Source organism: Pongo abelii, chromosome 3 (assembly GCF_028885655.2).
Source record: "Pongo abelii isolate AG06213 chromosome 3, NHGRI_mPonAbe1-v2.0_pri, whole genome shotgun sequence".
Lineage (NCBI taxonomy): Eukaryota > Metazoa > Chordata > Mammalia > Primates > Hominidae > Pongo > Pongo abelii.
Genome location: NC_071988.2, coordinates 180284995 through 180291292, shown reverse-complemented (window position 1 = coordinate 180291292; position 6298 = coordinate 180284995). Strand labels below are relative to the sequence as shown.

The 6298-nt window shown below is 39.3% G+C and overlaps 1 pseudogene; it reads right to left on the bottom strand.

Annotated features, from left to right (window-relative positions):
- Positions 1-371: 371 nt before the first annotated feature.
- On the bottom strand, positions 372-2157 carry LOC100937168 (axin interactor, dorsalization-associated protein-like; annotated as a pseudogene).
- Positions 2158-6298: the final 4141 nt, after the last annotated feature.

Sequence of the window (6298 nt, the reverse complement as noted above, 5' to 3'; positions counted from 1 at the left end):
TTTAAAAATAGGCCAGGTACTGACACTGCATTCCCCTCATGCATTTCTCATTTAAAATAGTGAATATTAAAATATGCGGGCTTTACATCTAACCCACAGAAAGCCCACCACAAATGTTCTGTGTATCAAATATCCACCTCATGTGTACTATGAAAGTTTTATTTATGCCCCATTAAGTCAAAAGTAAATAGTCAAATTATAGTAAGCTAATGACCTGCATATTTTCATATGGATGAATGTCAGTATATCTAAATAGGAAATAAATGGTGATCCTATCTACCTATATAAAAACATAGAATATCTTTCCAGATTTTGCATATTCCTTACTATAAGAAGAGGTATGCAGGTTTTAAGGTTTCATAATCAGTTGCCAGAAAAACAGCAGTTATGCCTGCAGTATCTTGTTAGCATCTGACTCAATTATTTTTAGATTACATTGTTTAGAAGACATTGTAAACCCATCTAAAAATTTGTAATTATTTTGAGATGGTTCCAATGTTAAACCTAGAATCATCATCAGAAAGAGTAACGATGTGATGTAGAAGAACAGCTAATCAACATGACTAAAAATATGCTCATTTTCAGAAAAACAATCTGGTCATCTGGAAACAATCACGCTACAACCTAGGGAACACTCCCATGTGGGATACTGATCTGGCCAAGGCACACTTTCTAGGCAGGAAAACTATCAGATCAGGGTGAATTTAGGCCACTTCAGAGGAGCTGCCTATAAACATCCAGACAGAGCTTTTTAGGCAGCAGATCTGGTCCAATTCCTCTCAAAGCAGTTTGACACTACCCTACCCACATCAACCCAAAGCTGAAGTTAAGTCAAAAGAGCATACTGGAGCAAAAGTGAACAGATTTGTAAACTCTAGCACATTCTTATTGCTGTATTAAGTCTGAAGATGAGCACATCCTACCCACAACAGTATTGTTCCAGGAAGCAGGGTAGGAGTAGTGGTAAATTAGAAAATAGACTATTCATTGCACAATTAATAGAAAAGTAAAAACATGTTTCAAAATCTACAATAAACCTGTATCCAAAGGAGTCCTATACGTCAGTGATGTGCTGGACTTTGAATTCTGTGGTACAGCTTTGCATTGAACTCCCTCCGGCCTACTGGTCTGGGTACGGCTTGCTTCCTGCCTGTTGAAGGGTTAATACGCTACACAGAGCTATGATGGTTTCTACTGAGTGGTAAAATTCACAGACGTTCCAGGTTCATCATGTCAGAATCATTCCTTGTGCAAAGTTTGATGTAGATAAATATAAAGTGGTTTCTTGGTCAATAATTGCAGTTTCTTTCTTTTAAAGTCAGTGGGTTTCTTGTATAGTTCTATTACAATTGGCCCAGGTTTAATTTCATCCATCTCCATGAAAGCAAAACACTTGGTGCTGGTAAACCTTTTTTGAGGCTTGTAGTGTTTGAATTCAAAGAAGATAGCTGCACCTTTGGTTAATTTTTCAACATGCTTCTGGAGTTCAATGTCCACATTAAAATGAACATATGTATCTTCTTTTCTTGAAGCCACAGGAGTATCTTGCACAGGAGTTAAGTCTATGCCATTCAGATCCTTTACCCTGTTATATAGGGATTGATGCACTGCCCAGCGTCTTTCAAACCAATTTTCTCAATTCTGATAGTGAGTAATGTCATTCCTGGTTCCAATGGCAACCTTGGCATCTAAAGTATCAGAAACTCTAGCAGGAAAAGAATCAGGAGACCCTGCTCCAGCACCACCTTCTTCTTCATCTTCTTCAAATTCCAAATTCTCTTCTTTACCCGGTGCCAAAATTCTTCTTAATGGGACAGGCTGAACATCAAATGGGAATTCTTTATTATATGTAAGAATATTCTTTAGGATTGGTTCTAGCTTCTTCAGGTCCTCCAGTTTAAATTCTTCTTGAGACTGTGTGGACTGTAAAGCTGCACTTCGCAATTCCAAGCATGTTGCAATTTTGCCTATGGTTTTCTTTTGTTCTTCTGTGAATTCAGAATTATTGTGTTGAGCTTGGGGCTCTTTTTGTAGATGTCTTGCTAATATCTGATACTCATCTATCGCCTCTACTAGCTGTCCCCAAAAGTCGAAGTCGGCGCCTCTCCTAAAACTGGCACCCCAGTGCTGCAGCAGACTCCGGGTCATCTCCGACATGGCCGGTCCTCACCCCATCCCCTCCAGCCCCTACCCCAGCAAGGCCGGGTTCTAGGGCGCCATCCTTTCCGGGCCTGACCCCGACATTAACAGGGCCAGGAGGAACTGCTACAGCCACCACCACCACCCGCCGAGGAGCCGCCCAAGCCCATTGTCAAGGCTATCTTGGGTGGTAACGGCTTCCCTCTATAGACCCAACCAAGTAGCTTTGGCTTCCAGTGCAAAAACTCGTATCTGTGGATCAAGTCCTTTGAAGAACCGTCATGGTTTTTAGTGCTATTATCTATGCACTATTCTACTTTCAAATAGTCATGATGGAAAGTTTAATAACGAAACATTTCACATGTTCACACACTATGACTAAAGGGTATTATCACAATATATATTACTAATTTTTATATCTGTATCTGCATCTGCATCATTATCTAGGATATCTATAATACATTTTTAATACCTGTATTCTTAGTATGCATTTCTGGGCAAAGGCAGATTATTACTACTTAAAGCAATAACCACATCAGTTCCTCTTTGCAGTTCTTTCCCTTTCTCATCACATTGCCATAGAAGGACAGGCCTGTATGGGCAAAGAGTTTTTTTTTTTTTTTTTTACCATGGGAAGGGAACCTCAAAAATTGAAACCCTGAAGGCTATATGGGAGCAGGACATCTCCCCCTCCCCTCCAGAAAGACAAAGAGAAACCCTATCTCCCTAATGTAAACAAATGCTTTTGGAAAGAGAAAGGGAAGGTGTCTGATTTCTTGCCCATTGGAATAGAAAGAAATGCCTTGGGGTTGGGAAGGGAGATAAAATAAGCATTTCAGAGTTTCTAATCCAGAGTTTTATATTTATATGTAATCAAATGAAAATTTGGCATTTTTTCCCTCCAGAGAATCATAGAATGTTAAATTTCCATAGGTCTTTAGAAATTACCTTTGCTTTCAAACAGCTTCAAGCGTTGCCCAGGTGGGAAGAACATGTTTGGGATTGGAAGGAAGGTCCAACAGACAGGATTCTAGGCCTCTTACACTGCACTTGCAACTAATACATCTGTATTTTTATCTGCTGAAAAGAATTGAAAGCCACACATTTACTCCCCAACCCCAGGTCCATGGACCAGTACCAGTCCATGGCTGTTAGGAACCGGGCTGCACAGCAGGAGGTGAGTGGTAGGTGATCCAGTGAAGCTTCACCTGTATTTATAGCCAGTCCCCACTGCTCACATTACCGCTTGAGCTCTGCCTCCTGTCAGATCAGCGGTGGCATTAGAGTCTCATAGGAGGGAAAACCCTACTGTGAACCGCGCATGTGAGGGATCTAGGTTGCGTGCTCCTTATGAGAATCTAATGCTTGATGATCTTTCACTGTCTCCCATTACCCCCAGGTAAACAAGCTCAGGGCTCCCATTGATTCTATATTATGGTGAGTTGTATAATTATTTCATTATATATTACATATATATAATAATCATAGAAACAATAATAATAGTAATAATAGAAACAAAGAAACAAAGTACACGACAAATGTAATGCACTTGAATCATCCCCAAACCACCCCCGCCCGCCACATCCCCAGATTGTAGAAAAATTGTCTTCCACAAAAGTAATCCTTGGTGCCAAAAAGTTTGGAAACTGTTGCCCTAGATGAGAAATCAGCCTAAAACCTCTGTGGCAGTTGGAACTAATGTGATACAAAGGGGCACACTGTCTATATACTGTGGCTTTCCCCATCATTTACACAAGACATTTTCATTTCTGAAAGCCAGCTTCCTCCTTTACAAGTTAGTTCTTGCCGAACATAACTTACAGGACTGTTGTGAGGATTAAATAACATAAGGTAGATGAATGCTTTCTGTAAAAAACATACAAACAACCAACCACTGTATTAACATTGCAGGATATTACTAATAGCAAAAATCTGAAGATTGAAACTCAGGTCTGTTTTTGCTGTATCTTTTTCTCTTCACTTCTCTTTCAGTTTCTCATGTAGTAAGCTTTGTGACTTTAGATTTTACTCTTCTAAAAATGTCCCTTGATTAGGGTCATCTCAGGTGACAGGATAGAAACAATTTCTGTTCTTTAGGGCAAGTTTGGTGATTACAAATCCTGGAATAATTCTCAGCCCTAAAAAAAATTTGTTTTAGGCCGTTGTGCTTCACTTTGTCATTTACCTGGTGAATGTATTATTCTATTCATCCATTCCTGTTTGAGAACTCTATATTCCAGTTCTTACTGAATTTGAAGGAAAAGTAGATTGAATTTCAACCTGCGTGGGCCTTTTTGTGACATTCAGGGATCCATTAAACATGACCTGGATCAACATGAGTGAAGTTTAAATGAGTAAGTCATTTTTGGATTACTGGTGACACCAACCTTATTCTCAGGATTGAAAACAAAATGGCTCTCTCATTCTTCCAACCTACCATCACACCCCTTTATTTCATTAGTAAATTCACTGGAAGAAAAATGTTATAGAATCCTTGAGTTGGATTTTCCTGTATGTTTCCCTAATTCTAATGAAAGGGACTCAAGATCCAGAGTTGCTAAGTGATTTTACCAAGACTGTGCTCTTTTAATCAAAATGGGGTTTAGATAAAATAACCTAGATAATTTTAAATCAGTGTTTTCGAAACACACCCTGTTGCTACTTTGGCAGAATGTTCCTTCCAGGATAGTGTAATTAGTTGATATTATCTTTCCAAATTCCCAGTACTAATAACAGAAAGTTTTATCGAATAAAAAAATGAGTTATGTGTATTTCAAAACACAAAAAATTACTGTGACTTAAAATTCAACAATATTTTAGGATGCATCATAGAGAGTATCCTCCAATGGCTTTGCATGAAGAAAAATTTCATACTTCTGTAGGTGTGAGTGGCTGCTCCTCTGCTGATTCTCATTTCTTGGGTTCCACTAAAGTCATTGTTTGCCACATATCACTAGTTTGATCAATTCCTGTTGGGCAGATTTGGTCCTAATTATTCTGTTCTCAGTATCCTTGCCTAGTGTAATCCACCCCCAGCCTGAGGCATTTGCACCTTAAGTACTGACAGTGGGAGACTGAAGCCTATTCAGTTGGGAGCTCTCCCAGCCACTTTCAAAGATCTTGCTTCTTTTTGGAGGCTTATTCTGCTGCTAGGTCAGTTATCTTCTGTTCATAGAGTTTCTTGCCTCTATGCCAGCCACTGAATTTTTTTTTTTTTTTTTTTTTTTTTTTTTTTTTTTTTTTTTTTTTGAGACAGCGTTTCGCTCTTATCACCCAGGCTGGAGTGCCATGGCACGATCTCGGCTCACCACAACCCCCACCTCCCGGGTTCAAGTGATTCTCCTGCCTTGGCCCCCTGAATAGCTGGGATTACAGGTATATGCCACCATGCCTGGCTAATTTGTATTTTTAGTAGATACAGAGTTTATCCATGTTGGTCAGGCTGGTCTCGAACTCCCAACCTCAGGTGATCTGCCTGCCTTGGCCTCACAAAGTGCTGGGATTATGGGCGTGAGCTACCGGGCTTGGCCCTGGATTCTTAATTATTAATTAATACAACAAAGGCTTTAAAAAGAAGATGTTCCCATTTAGAAACTGAAGAAATCCAAAGGCATGGTTTGGGTGTCGGAGCTGGTGGCAAAGGTGTTTTAGCAGCTGCAGAAGTGGGAGGAAATAGTAAGAGAGACCATTATTAGTTACAGCTTGGAAGAATGTTTCCACATGAAAATGATAAATGTTTTTTACCTGTGACTTTGAAATGTAAAAAATGCCTTTCCTTTGGTGCCTTAGTCATTTCCATGTCTCTCTCCTTGTCTTTTCTTAATAGAAGTAACGAAGGAGCAGGAACAAAGCATTACACATATACTATGAATATAAATATATCTGAATCCTTTCCTGCAGCTCCTACAAAACTCCTTTAATATACTTTTCTCTATCTTCATAACCCTGTAATCAGTGGGAATATTTCCACATGCTGTCAAAATTTCAGAGATTCTTCTCTTAGGCTGACAAAGTAGTAGCAGCTGCAGAGAGATGGACAGTTTTAGTAGTAACTGACATCAGTAGGAAGACTATCATGAGATGGTAGACAAAATTTGACTTTTATTTCTTTGAGGGTAGAGTAGGGATATAGCCAAAGATAAATTCATGGCAAGGGAAA